This window comes from Oncorhynchus mykiss, chromosome 22 (genome assembly GCF_057628025.1).
Source record: "Oncorhynchus mykiss isolate SJ-2025 chromosome 22, ASM5762802v1, whole genome shotgun sequence".
NCBI classification, from domain to species: domain Eukaryota; kingdom Metazoa; phylum Chordata; class Actinopteri; order Salmoniformes; family Salmonidae; genus Oncorhynchus; species Oncorhynchus mykiss.
Window position 1 is genome coordinate 9,397,312 of NC_143043.1, and position 14,396 is coordinate 9,411,707.

The 14,396-nt window shown below is 45.2% G+C and overlaps 1 protein-coding gene across 3 annotated transcripts in view; it reads right to left on the reverse strand.

Annotated features, from left to right (window-relative positions):
* Nucleotides 1-7,106, reverse strand: part of slc39a10 (solute carrier family 39 member 10) — a 63,614-nt gene extending 56,508 nt beyond the window's left edge. Inside the window, exons 1-2 of one of the 3 annotated variants that reach the window (XM_090215308.1) lie at nt 6,690-6,776; nt 4,477-4,545 (exon numbers count right to left, since the gene is read on the reverse strand). The gene's annotated coding sequence lies outside the window, so the exon portion shown is untranslated. Of the gene's footprint in view, nt 1-4,476; nt 4,546-6,689 lie in introns of all 3 variants that reach the window. The other 2 variants (XM_021578737.3, XM_021578740.3) reach the window with 2 other exon arrangements.
* Between the last annotated feature and the right edge of the window lie 7,290 nt (nt 7,107-14,396).

Genomic DNA, 14,396 nt, shown 5'->3' on the forward strand with positions numbered 1-14,396 from the left:
TGGGTTGGGATAAGTTGGACCACAGAGTGAAGGAAAAGCAGCCAACAAGTGCTCATTCTATGTGGGAACTCCTTCAAGCCTGCCGGAAAAGCATTCCAAATGAGCTGGTTGAGAGAATACCAAGAGTTTGCAAAGCTGTCAAGGCAAAGGGTGGCTACTTTGAAGAATCTAAAATATATTCTGATTTGTTTAACACTTTTTTGGTTAATACATGTTATTTAATAGTTGGTCTTCACTATTATTCTACAATATAGAAAATAGTAAAAATAAAGAAAACCCTTGAATGAGTAAGTGTCCAAATGTTTGACCTGTACCGTATATGCAGAAAATAGGATCTCTGTGTGTGTGTGTATATATATATATATATAAAAAGATATACAGAAAAGCCAACAGACAAGGTAGGCATATATATATACAGTGCCTTGCGAAAGTATTCGGCCCCCTTGAACTTTGCGACCTTTTGGCACATTTCAGGCTTCAAACATAAAGATATAAAACTGTATTTTTTTGTGAAGAATCAACAACAAGTGGGACACAATCATGAAGTGGAACGACATTTATTGGATATTTCACACTTTTTTAACAAATCAAAAACTGAAAAATTGGGCGTGCAAAATTATTCAGCCCCTTTACTTTCAGTGCAGCAAACTCTCTCCAGAAGTTCAGTGAGGATCTCTGAATGATCCAGTGTTGACCTAAATGACTAATGATGATAAATACAATCCACCTGTGTGTAATCAAGTCTCCGTATAAATGCACCTGCACTGTGATAGTCTCAGAGGTCCGTTAAAAGTGCAGAGAGCATCATGAAGAACAAGGAACACACCAGGCAGGCCTGAGATACTGTTGTGAAGAAGTTTAAAGCTGGATTTGGATACAAAAAGATTTCCCAAGCTTTAAACATCCCAAGGAGCACTGTGCAAGCGATAATATTGAAATGGAAGGAGTATCAGACCACTGCAAATCTACCAAGACCTGGCCGTCCCTCTAAACTTTCAGCTCATACATGGAGAAGACTGATCAGAGATGCAGCCAAGAGGCCCATGATCACTCTGGATGAACTGCAGAGATCTACAGCTGAGGTGGGAGACTGTCCATAGGACAACAATCAGTCGTATATTGCACAAATCTGGCCTTTATGGAAGAGTGGCAAGAAGAAAGCCATTTCTTAAAGATATAAAAAGTGTTGTTTAAAGTTTGCCACAAGCCACCTGGGAGACACACCAAACATGTGGAAGAAGGTGCTCTGGTCAGATGAAACCAAAATTGAACTTTTTGGCAACAATGCAAAACGTTATGTTTGGCGTAAAAGCAACACCCTGAACACACCATCCCCACTGTCAAACATGGTGGTGGCAGCATCATGGTTTGGGCCTGCTTTTCTTCAGCAGGGACAGGGAAGGTGGTTAAAATTGATGGGAAGATGGATGGAGCCAAATACAGGACCATTCTGGAAGAAAACCTGATGGAGTCTGCAAAAGACCTGAGACTGGGACGGAGATTTGTCTTCCAACAAGACAATGATCCAAAACATAAAGCAAAATCTACAATGGAATGGTTCAAAAATAGACATATCCAGGTGTTAGAATGGCCAAGTCAAAGTCCAGACCTGAATCCAATCGAGAATCTGTGGAAAGAACTGAAAACTGCTGTTCACAAATGCTCTCCATCCAACCTCACTGAGCTCGAGCTGTTTTGCAAGGAGGAATGGGAAAAAATGTCAGTCTCTCGATGTGCAAAACTGATAGAGACATACCCCAAGCGACTTACAGCTGTAATCGCAGCAAAAGGTGGCGCTACAAAGTATTAACTTAAGGGGGCTGAATAATTTTGCACGCCCAATTTTTCAGTTTTTAAATTTGTTAAAAAAGTTTGAAATATCCAATAAATGTCGTTCCACTTCATGATTGTGTCCCACTTGTTGTTGATTCTTCACAAAAAAATACAGTTTTATATCTTTATGTTTGAAGCCTGAAATGTGGCAAAAGGTCGCAAAGTTCAAGGGGGCCGAATACTTTCGCAAGGCACTGTATATATATATATATATATATATATATCTTTATTTTGACTCTTAATATTGTGTGTCAATACTAAAATGCAACAGATCCTCTCCAACCTGGCATTTCTTAATTTGTTTCTTAATATTTATAAGTAATAACCTGAATAATAATGAAATGCCATGATAATAATGCAGTGGAATGGCTTGTTTCAAATAGGTTTTTACTAAGGAAGCATATCCATGTAAACAAGTGTACAAACCAAATTGTGACCCCCACTGAATGGGTGTCAGTGACCGTGTATATTGGCTTTGTCCAATTACTGTAACCTCAAATTCCAAGACCGTCACAGCATTAATCATGAGACATCGCCATAGGGTCATAGGAGATGTGGGCGCCTGATCGACCACCTAAACAGGGAATTTAAAAAAAGTTGAGAACTGCCTAACTGAGCACGAGAACGAGTCAGAATTAAAATGGGGGGGGGGGGGGGCTAGTCTGTGAGAACCTTTTGAGGTGATATATATGGAGGAAACAGACTGCATTTTGGGGTTTGTGTGCAAAACTCTTATGGGCAAAGAGGCTCATGTCTAAGGCCCAGTCCAGGGATATGGGGTTTTATATTGGCGTCTGGAAAACCGGATATGTCATTAGGCATACTGTGAATCTTCGTGGAAAATATTTGTGGCTAGAGGAAGCTTGGACTGCTTACTCATGTCCTGTTCACAGTTTCGTCAAAGACTCGTTTTCAAAGTTGACCTTTGGAATTGTGCTGTTTCGCATTGGTGTACTTTAAGAAACCGACTGGAATGACAATATCCATAGAACACATTCTGAAATTAGACTCAAAAGTCAAATATACTGGCCCAATATGATATCCACATTACACAGGCTACACATAGATATTTCCCCCTATACAATCCCTCAGACATACTAAAAGAGGAAGGAAATTATGTTTACAAGCCATGATTAACATTAGAGCTGCTGCTTGTGCATTTTACAATACTTTGTCCAGCTGCACCTGATTTGCAGTGTTACAGTAATTCTGAATAAGGCTATTCTGTAAAACTGAACCTGACATCACTTCTGCCATTAATTCTATTGCATCTAGTTACCAGGCCGGTCAGTGTACATGCGCGTTTGCCACTGTTGAAGGAAATTTGCATTCAGCCGTAAGAAGTACAATACAGACACTGCACAAAATGCAAGTTATGAAAGTCATAATATATATATTCATGTTATATAGGGCTAGGTAAAAAGTTGCTGTTAATAACAAAAACATAGGCCTAGACATGGTGGAAATGTTTGCCAATACCCCACCTTGTCATTACATAGGCCTAAGCTTGTGGGATTTCCAAATCCACACAAAAATAAATGTGCCGAGTGTTAAGAAAATATGTATTACGCAACCATTAAGCATGGACCCTCCATGTACAGTGCAAGCACCTGACATGCTTAGGATGACTCTGTGGCGAGATCACCACCCGGCCGGGTAATGTTCAGTAAGCACAAAATGTAAATGTAATTTGAAACAAAATAGACCATTTTACTACAACAATTTAAGGCAGTATTTGTGTTTTGAAGCATTTTCTAAGCTATAGGGCAAATTAACAGAACATTCTGGGTGCCATTTGTACGAAATACATTAGTCGGTAGCGTCAATACCAGAACAAATATGTTCACATTCACAAATAACCACAGAGATGGCTACGGTGTAGGGTTGCAAAACTACTGGAATGTTCCATAACGCATAGGTCTTGGGAGGGTACGGTAGGCTTATCGGCTTCCAAGGTTTAAGACTTTAGAAGACATATTCCCACAAACAACTGAAATTTCAACATAATGGCTTTCATTGAAATTTAACGACACCTGTACGGTAGCCTTACACCTTTTGATCGGGCTATCTCCTTATGTAGATAATGGTAATGCACGTATGGCTTTGCTTTTAAAGGCACAGTGGAGTCAAAAATGTGATTTAACTTTGTTCTATATACACACACACCGAGTGTACATAACATTGGGAATACATTGGAAACTAAATAATAGTATTTAGTTGCAACTCCTTGTGCCCCCAGAACAGCCTCAATTTAATCAGCGCATGGACTCTACAAGGTGTCAAAATCCTTGCACAAGGATGCTGGCACATGTTGACTCCAATGCTTCCCACAGTTGTGCCAAATTTGCTGGATGTCCTATGGGTGGTGGACCATTCTTGATACACGTGGAAAACTTGAACGTGAAAAGCCCAGCAGTGTTGCAGTCCTCGACGCAAACCGGTGTGCCTGGCACCTACTACCATACCCCGTTCAAAGGCACTGAAATATTTTGTCTTGCCCATTCACCCTCGGAATGTCACACATACACAATCCATGTCTGTTGTCTCAAGGCTTGAAAATCTTTTAACCCGTCCCCCACCCTTCATCTACAATGATTGAAGTGGATTTAACAGGTGACGCCAATAAAGGATCATAGCTTTTACCTGGTCAGTTGATGTCATGGAAAGAGCAGGTGTTCCTAATGTTTTGTACACGCAGAGTATATTTTCACACTACGAGGTTGGGGAAAAAAATACAATGAAATTGTGAAATGGTGATGATAATGCCATTTCAATGTAAGAGCGGATTGAAAAGACTGCCTGACATTTCTGCCAGTTTTGGTATTCCATGGTGTTGTTGCCATGCTGTAAATAAGTTAGACCAATTAGAGAGTTCCAAACCGCTTGGCCAATAACAGCTAATTTTCAGTTTACCCCCATCCCACGTAAACCAACAACCCTAGCAAAATTGTTCATTGCTAAGAAGCTGTGTCTGTATGACCATTTTAATTTCAAACAATCACAGTAAGAGACTTAATTGTCACCCAGAAATTAATTGATATTGAGTAAAAAAAACACTGCATTGAACCTTTAACATTTCTGGGAACATTTTCAGTTAAATGTGGGGTATTGAGTGTGACCTTGTAACAGACTTAAATAGCCACTAGACCTGTGTCTAGACAAATGGTTCAACTTCGGAACACTCATTTAAAAAAAAGTGGCCTGTAGAATGAACGTGGGATTTTGACTTGAGCACCAGCGCAGCAAGAAAGAAAATCAATCAGATAATACATTGAATAACATATGATTATGCAGATGAGCGACAGGTAGCCTAGTGGTTAGAGCATTGGACTAGTAACTAGAAAGGTTGCAAGATCAAATCCCTGAGCTGACAAGGTGTAGGGGGAAAAAAGTGTTCTGTCCCTGAACAAGGTAGTTACCCCACTGTTCCTAGGCCATCATTGAAAATAAGAATGTGTAGACTTGCCTAGTAAAATAAAATGTACATCTGTATTGTTGTTTCAAGTTCAGTGCACTGAAGCAGTTCTTACATTTGAGGGGTGTGCATCATGAACAAAGTAATTATCATTTTTCTTAGTCTGAAAACCGCTGTGCTTGGGCACAGCCTCTGCTACAGAAAAAAGTATCTGTGGTAGCACCTTTACAATGCTCATATCTAGACCGTCCCGACCTATTTTACCTGCGCTACATATATTTTTATTAGAGATGTGCACCTTTAGCGGGACAGTTTTAAACGGGTACACACAAATTAACCATCACGAGTAAGGAAACAAATAGTTTAAACCATACTTAATCTATGACAAAGTACGGATTCGAATGAGGTCATTGCCACTAACTAAATTAAGAAAAGTGTGTGTGCCACAATTTATCCCATCATTGTGCCGCGGTTCAGAAAAAGGCTGTGAGCCACTGCAGTGGTCTAGATGCAAGGCAAACATTGATTCAGTGCCTGTCTACCAGGCCCAATACTTACCTGCAGTTAATAGTTCGTAGATACTATTGTAATTTCTCACCAAATGAGCTACATTTAATAAATTAGGCTGCCAGCCAAATAGAACTATCGCGCATTGCTAATACTGAATCACAACACAGGCTTATGGCACACTAGCTTAGCTACTTTAACAAGGACTGATTTACCTACCAACAAATTATTCGACGTTTTAATTTAACGGAAATGTTATCGTTCAGACAAGCACAGCCGTACACATGGACTGCATAACGTTAAACAAGCCACCAACGTAGGTTGCTAGTTTACGTTAGTTGCCGTTTTAGTTTATCGGCTTCCCATCATAGGTCGGTGAAAGTTTGAAACGTAGTTTGTGGTGGTTAGTTAACCAGCTAGTTGCGTTAATCTCCCAAGCGGAACCAGTTAGGCCGGTAAAATAGCTAGCTAACATTAGCTATGGTGCACCACGCGTAGTCTGGTCCCGGCAATGGCTGCATGCAACACAGCGTGCCTAAGTTAGCTTGCTGTTAAATATTTTTACAAGACGTAGCTAGCTACTTTCACAATATGTTGCAACTCATACCGTAGTGGCACTGGGTAAATGAATGTACCTAGTTGACAACGTTAGCTAGCAAGCTAGCCATTTTAGTTTCAAGACGTCAAAGTACTACAATAGGCAAAATTCCAAATAGCTAACTAAGGTTAGCTAGCAGACAACGCACATGAAATGTGCTAGCTAACGTTAGCCATTTAAACAAAGCTGGGCGTTTAAGACTTCTGCTACGTTATTTAATTTAACATATAAATGAATGTAGCTAGCCAACTAGCTACATCTGCATGTTGTAGCAAATTCTGTCCGGTTCCATGTTGTGGGAGTGAAAGAAAACAAATGTTTTTTTTATATAGTTACCTCACTCGAGTGCCGTGTGCATCTCCTCTCAGCCCCGTACTAAAAAAAAAAGCTACCCGTTCACTGAGCAGCGACGCACAAACAGCCAATGGGTTCCCAAGGGGGCCTGCTTCCCACGACAATCAAGAGGGCCTTTTCGGTACTGCAGTTTACAGGCCTAGAAAGACAATTCTCATAGACCGCCCGAAAGAGAAGTCACGTTTTTTAATTCCAAATAAGACACTTTAGTCATCAACTTTGTGAACAAAACATTAATTGAATTATTCAAGTAATTGTCTCAGAGGCAGGTTTTACCCCATCATTCACAGACTAAGTCATTAACATTTTAGATTCATGCTGTGAAGTTGCGATCTTCTGTCACATGAACACGCTGAAGGGAAATCATTCACGCGTTCTCGTGAGGAGGGATTCTTTGCACCTGTTGAACATTGCCAGAAGAATATAAAGCAATAGGAAGAGAAGCAGCAAAAACCTGAATGTACTGTCATGTTCAGCTTTCAACTTCAGTCTAAAATCTACACACAAATTGGTGATCGCATTTTTTGTTATTATGAATGTTGTCATGCATCTGTTTTAAGATCGATGGGTGGTTTGTGTTAGCTAGCTTTAGCATCTTGACAAGGCATCTTGAAAACGCTCATGGTTGTTTTACTTGTAATATGTGCTATTGTAGTTATAAACACAATGCTTGATAAGATAATTATGACATTATCTAAGTGACTATTCAAATGCTGTCAATAAGCAACCAAACAGGCGGCATGACTGGTGGTGGCACAGCTGTTGTAATAACATATTAAAACATGTAATGACGCATTCACTGACTGTTGTCTGCCTGGGCTTAACCATGCAATTTTGGCTTGTACTCTGTGTTATACCTTCCCCATCTCTCTGTTTCTCAATATACTAACTGCACGGGAAACCCCCACCAGGGTGGCGGAATAAGATAAACACACTGAAAACTCATACAGTGCCTTGCGAAAGTATTCGGCCCCCTTGAACTTTGCGACCTTTTGCCACATTTCAGGCTTCAAACATAAAGATATAAAACTGTATTTTTTTGTGAAGAATCAACAACAAGTGGGACACAATCATGAAGTGGAACGACATTTATTGGATATTTCAAACTTTTTTAACAAATCAAAAAACTGAAAAATTGGGCGTGCAAAATTATTCAGCCCCTTTACTTTCAGTGCAGCAAACTCTCTCCAGAAGTTCAGTGAGGATCTCTGAATGATCCAATGTTGACCTAAATGACTAATGATTATAAATACAATCCACCTGTGTGTAATCAAGTCTCCGTATAAATGCACCTGCACTGTGATAGTGTCAGAGGTCCATCAAAAGCGCAGAGAGCATCATGAAGAACAAGGAACACACCAGGCAGGTCCGAGATACTGTTGTGAAGAAGTTTAAAGCCGGATTTGGATACAAAAAGATTTCCCAAGCTTTAAACATCCCAAGGAGCACTGTGCAAGCGATAATATTGAAATGGAAGAAGTATCAGACCACTGCAAATCTACCAAGACCTGGCCGTCCCTCTAAACTTTCAGCTCATACAAGGAGAAGACTGATCAGAGATGCAGCCAAGAGGCCCATGATCACTCTGGATGAACTGCAGAGATCTACAGCTGAGGTGGGAGACTCTGTCCATAGGACAACAATCAGTCGTATATTGCACAAATCTGGCCTTTATGGAAGAGTGGCAAGAAGAAAGCCATTTCTTAAAGATATCCATAAAAAGTGTTGTTTAAAGTTTGCCACAAGCCACGTGGGAGACACACCAAACATGTGGAAGAAGGTGCTCTGGTCAGATGAAACCAAAATTGAACTTTTTGGCAACAATGCAAAACGTTATGTTTGGCGTAAAAGCAACACAGCTGAACGCACCATCCTCACTGTCAAACATGGTGGTGGCAGCATCATGGTTTGGGCCTGCTTTTCTTCAGCAGGGACAGGGAAGATGGTTAAAATTGATGGGAAGATGGGAGAGACACCTGAGACTGGGACGGAGATTTGTCTTCCAACAAGACAATGATCCAAAACATAAAGCAAAATCTACAATGGAATGGTTCAATAATAAACATATCCAAGTGTTAGAATGGCCAAGTCAAAGTCCAGACCTGAATCCAATCGAGAATCTGTGGAAAGAACTGAAAACTGCTGTTCACAAATGCTCTCCATCCAACCTCACTGAGCTCGAGCTGTTTTGCAAGGAGGAATGGGAAAAAACTCAGTTTCACATTTGTTTCACTGCACTAACAATGGTGAAACATGGAGTGATTCCATCTGGGTTGAGGCTACGATTTGCTAGATTTTGCACGCCCAATTTTTCAGTTTTTGATTTGTTAAAAAAGTTTGAAATATCCAATAAATGTCGTTCCACTTCATGATTGTGTCCCACTTGTTGTTGATTCTACACAAAAAAATACAGTTTTATATCTTTATGTTTGAAGCCTGAAATGTGGCAAAAGGTCGCAAAGTTCAAGGGGGCCGAATACTTTCGCAAGGCACTGTAAATATACACATGCTCAAAACCCTTTGGGATGGGCTCCAAAGACAAAGAACTCTGTCGAGAACCAATGGGATACTGACACCAGGCTGGAGAGGACTGTCTATCACCTACGAACAACCTACCAGGAGCCAGGACTACCAGAATCTACCTACGTCATTTCAATGTATAAATGAACTGCACTAATATGTTGTAGCTCTTCTTCTTCCGAAAGCTCCCTAAGAGTTGGACGAATAGGAGCCGTGCAGCACGTTTTGCCAGATATTATTACACTTGAATAAACGGGCTTTAATATACCGTATCCGCCTTGTCCAGAGTCTCATCTTGGTCTCGTTTCTCCAATAACTAATCATTAACTCTGTCTGTGTGGGTCGCTACACAGCCCCCCCACCACAAAGTCCCTCGTCCCTGAAAGAACAAACAAAGTCTCTGAAGCAACCCGGAGGTCTCCTTTGCCTGCATGGCCGTGGTGGTCGCAGAGTGTCCAGATGTGAAACGGGGCTCAGTCTGTGGCAGGGGGCTGCCCCTCTGGTGCCCAGGGGATGAAGGCAGGGATATGGGGGACAAGGATGCGGGAACGGGGAACCACACTGGAACACAGGGAGGGAGACTGTTGTCTGGAGCCTTGTCAGTGGTGCCTGGGGGTGGGTGCCTGGAGAATGTCATTGCCAGAGAGGGGAATTGTGGGGGTCCCTGGGGTTTGGGGAGAAGAGGCACCTCTGTATAGGGCTAACCTGTCCCAGTGCAGTGCCACCTTTCTCCTCCTGCACCCGGTAAACAACCTCCCCTACCTTCTCCAGGATGCTGCAGGGCCCCAACCAGTGGCTGTCCAACTTGGGGCATCTGCCTTTCTTTCTTAGGGTGCTATAGACCCAGACCAGCTCCCCAGCCACAAAGTGCCTTCCCCGGGTGTGCACGTCATAGTTCCTATTTTGCCTCACACCTGCATTCACCAGCTGCTCTCTGGCGAAGGTGTGGGCTGTCTCCAGGTGGTCCTAGAGTCTCCGGGCCCCGAGGTAACAGGAGGGCTATTCAGGGGACGACCAAGCGCCATCTCTGCAGTGGTGCGGATCTCTGTCCCCAGCATGAGGAGGGCAGGTGTGCAGGAGGTGGAGTCTTGGACAGCGGAGCTGCATGCCATGAGGACCATAGGCAGGTGCTTGTCCCAGTCACGCTGGTGTTTGGAAGAGACGATGGCCAGCTGCTGTCCAAGCGTTTTGTTGAAGAGCTCCACAAGGCCATCACTTTGAGGATGGAGAGGAGTAGTGGGGTCTTGTGCATACCCAGCCTCTGACACATGGTGGCGAACACACAGGACTCAAAGTTTCTCCCTTGGTTGCTGTGGATGGACTCCGCAGCGCCAAACCTGCTGAACATCCCCGCTGTCAGGGCGTCGACGATGTTCTCTGCCTCCTGGTCAGGCAGAGGATAGGCCTCGGGCAATTTTGTGAAATAGTCCATGGCCGTGAGCACCCAGCGGTTTCCAGTGTCTGGTGGGGAAAGGCCCAACTATATCCACTCCCACCCTCTCCATGGGAGCCCCAACTGGGAACTGTTGGAGCTGAGCATGAGGGTCCTTTCTCGCTGTGCAGTTGTCACAGCGGCGGCAAAAGTCCTCCACATCCCTCTTGTGCTGCCCCCAGTAAAAGTCCTGACGGAGGCGGCGGAGTGTTTTTGTGACCCCAAAGTGTCCAGTCCCCACCCCCCCATGAGTGCTCTGGAGCACAGCTTCCTGTAATGCTTTTGGAACCACCACCTGCCACGTCTCCTCTCCCGTAGCTGACTCCTTCCATGCCCGCTGTAGTATGCCATCAGCCAGCCGCTGTCTCTCAAACTTTGACCAGAACCTTTTGGTCGCGAGTGAGAGAGCTGCCAACCCTTCCCACGGTGGCCTCAGCTGCTCCTCTACCCACTGTAGCACTGTCTGTAGGTCTGTGTCCGTCTCTGCTGCTGTCCCCATTCCGCCACGTCAACAGTCTGCAGCTCACAGCAGACCGGCCCGCTCGCCCAACACACTGTGGCACAGACCCCCTCCTCTGCACACAGCTCTCTCTCATGGCCCTCTTTCCGCTCACAGTGGTGGCACCCGTCTACAGTACAAGGCTGACGGGACATGGCATTGGAGTGACGTGCCCCTGCCCTGTGAAGTCGTGCGGCTGAAGCTCCTCCAACCAATGTGCCACCTGCCCCTCTGGCTCTCTGAAAGACATGAGCCTCTGGAGAGCAGAGTGGTCAGTCCTTACAGTAAAGGGCATGCCTCCCAGGTAGTACTTGAAGTGTTTGATGGAAGCCACAAAAGGAAGGAGCTCCCGCCGGGTGAAACAGTAGCGGCGCTCATGTTTGTCAAATGTTTTGCTGAAGTACGCCACCACTCTCTTCCCCCTCTGGCCCCAACTGGGTCAGCACCCCACCCATGCCCACATTGCTCGCGACTGTGTCCAGGATAAAGGGCAAGGCGATGGCACGGGGGCCTCGATCACCTTTGAGGCTGTTGAAGGCCTTCTCACACTCCGCTGTCCAAGTGAAGGCCTTGTCCTTCGGCAGCAGGCGGTTCAGGGGAGCAGCAACGCTTGAGAAGCACCGTACAAACCTCCTGTAGTACCAGGCCAGGCCCAGGAAGCTCTTCAGCTGATGCTGGTCAGTGGGGGTGGGCCAGTCTTGGATAGCCCCCACCTTGTCCTCCATGGTGCTGGTACCCTCCTTCCCCACTCGGTGGCCCAAGAAGGACACTTCTCTCCTCATGAAGTGGCACTTCTTGGGGTGAAGCTTCAGGCCTGCGGCAGCCACCCTCTCCAGCACACGCTGTAGCGCCCCCAGGGCTGACTGGAAGGAGCTGCCGCGGGCCAGGATGTCGTCAAGGTATACCAGACACTGCTGTCGGGGGATGCCATCCAGAACCCTGTCCATCAAACTCTCAAAAGTAGCTGGAGCGTTGCACAGGCCGAAGCACAGGACCTTGAACTACCCGTGTCCTCTCTTAGTGGAGAACGCAGTTTTGGCTCTGGCCTCTGGGGAGAGGGGCACCTGCCAGTAGCCACTGTGGAGGTCTAGTGAGGAGAACCAAGAGGACCCCCTAACCAGTTCCATCAACTCACCCCATACCACGTATCGATATGAGTTCTTCCTGGTTACCTCATTCAGCTGCCTGTAGTCCGCACAGAACCTCAGCTTGCCCCCCTTCTTAGGAACCATGACGACAGGGGCTGCCTGAGGACTTGATGAAGTCTGCCCGCTGCATCTCCAACACAACCTTGTCTGCCGCCTGCTGGCGTGCCAGCAGGATATGACGGGGACGCATCTTGATGGGCCGAGCATCGCCTGTGTCGATCTCATGCTGCACCAGATGAGTCTGACCCACCACTTCCTCACTCAGTGCAAAGCTGTCTTTGAGTTCAAACAGCAACTGCCACAACTGTTTCTGCTGCTCAGGTTCAAGACCAACACAGTTCCTCCCCCATATCTCCCTCACTGCAGACAGTGTCCTCTCCTCTCCCATCTGGGGTAGCTGGGCTGGGGGGAAAAGTCACACACATATGTGGGGGAGGCAGGGCAGCCATTAATCTCTGCTGCTTTAAATGTTGGAGTAAAGGGGTTGTTGTGTGAATGTCACATTAGGAGGGGCATGGTGACTGCCAGCCCTCCCTGGGGGACATTGGGCAATCGCGGCGCAGATAGCCTGGCTGGCTACACCCCCAGCAGACCCCCGGGACCAGGGTGTGTGTTTCGTCCCGCCTGTAGCGACACAGCACAAATTAGTTCAGTCATTTCAGCCACCCATGCAGGTTTTTCTGGCTCTGGGCTGCTCTGCCCCAAGTCCGCACAGTGGGTCTGTCTCCCTGCACCCCAACCGAAGCCCCAGCCCACACAAGCTCCCTCTCCAAAGCCATCTCCGAGGCTATCTGCAGTGACTCAGGATGAGTCAGCTGGTCTGTATGCGCAGCTCCGTAGGAGAGAGCACCTGTATCTACTGGTCCCGTGCTAGCTCGCTCTGCACGGAGGGGGGCATGTGAGCATACGCCTGCCGAGAGAGGGCATTTTAAACCCCCGTTCTCACGTACGTAAGCGAGCCACGGTAGTCAGCTAGCTAGCTGGCTAACTTGTTTTTACTTCTGACACCAATGTAATGACCTGGCTAGATCCTAAAGGAACAATTGTCCAGAGGGTTGAGTTTACGATTTGTTAACCCAACACCACACAGGCTGTTTGGCTGTAGCTCACGGCAAATGAATTAAAGGTACCCTATAAAACAACCGTGACATTCTCTTGTGAAGACCAGACATAAGAGAGAGAACAATGGCTAAACATGGTCTTAACTTGCAATGCTCCATTCGCCTGCCAAACCACGCCATTCCACCAACCACCAGGATGCCCGGCATCAGAACATTCCAGGCATTCCCGTGATTGACATATAGCAGGTTGATTGGCATGTTGGACCCCGTGAACACTGGGTACTGGTAAGTACAACACAACCAACTAATAGCATAACATAACACACAGCTGTCTTAGCCCACATTGTTAGCCCAAATTGAATGTCATTGATTTGGGATAGCTATGTATCTATAGTTGGCTAGGTAAACACCATTACTATCTACACTAAACTAAAATATAAAAGCAACATGTTGGTACCGTGCTTCATTTGCTGGAAAATGAAATCGGAGACATTTTCCATATCAACAAAAAGCTTAACTCTCAAATGTAGTGAACAAATTTGTTTACCTCACTTATTAGTGAGAATTTCTCCTTTGCCAAGATACTCCATCCACCTGACAGGTGTGAAATATCAAGAAGCTGGTTAAACAGCATGATCATTACACAGGTGTGTAATACCTTGTGCTGGGGACAATAAAATGCCACTTGAAATGTGCCATTCTGTCACACAATGCCACAGATTTAAGTTTTGAGGGAGCATGCAATTGGCATTGCAACTGCAGAAATGTCCACCAGAGCTGTTGCCAGATAATTTAATGTTAATTTCTCTAACATAAGCTGCCGCCAACGTCGTTTTAGAGAATTTGGCAGTACGTCCAACTGGCCTCAACCACAGACCGCTTCTTCACCTGGGGGATCGTATATGAAGGGATTCTGAGGTGCTGAGGAGTGTTTCTGTCTATAATAATGCCCTTTTGTGGGAGGAAAACACACATGCCCTCCCAGGCCCACCCATGGTTGCACCCCTGCCCAGTCATGTGAAATCCATA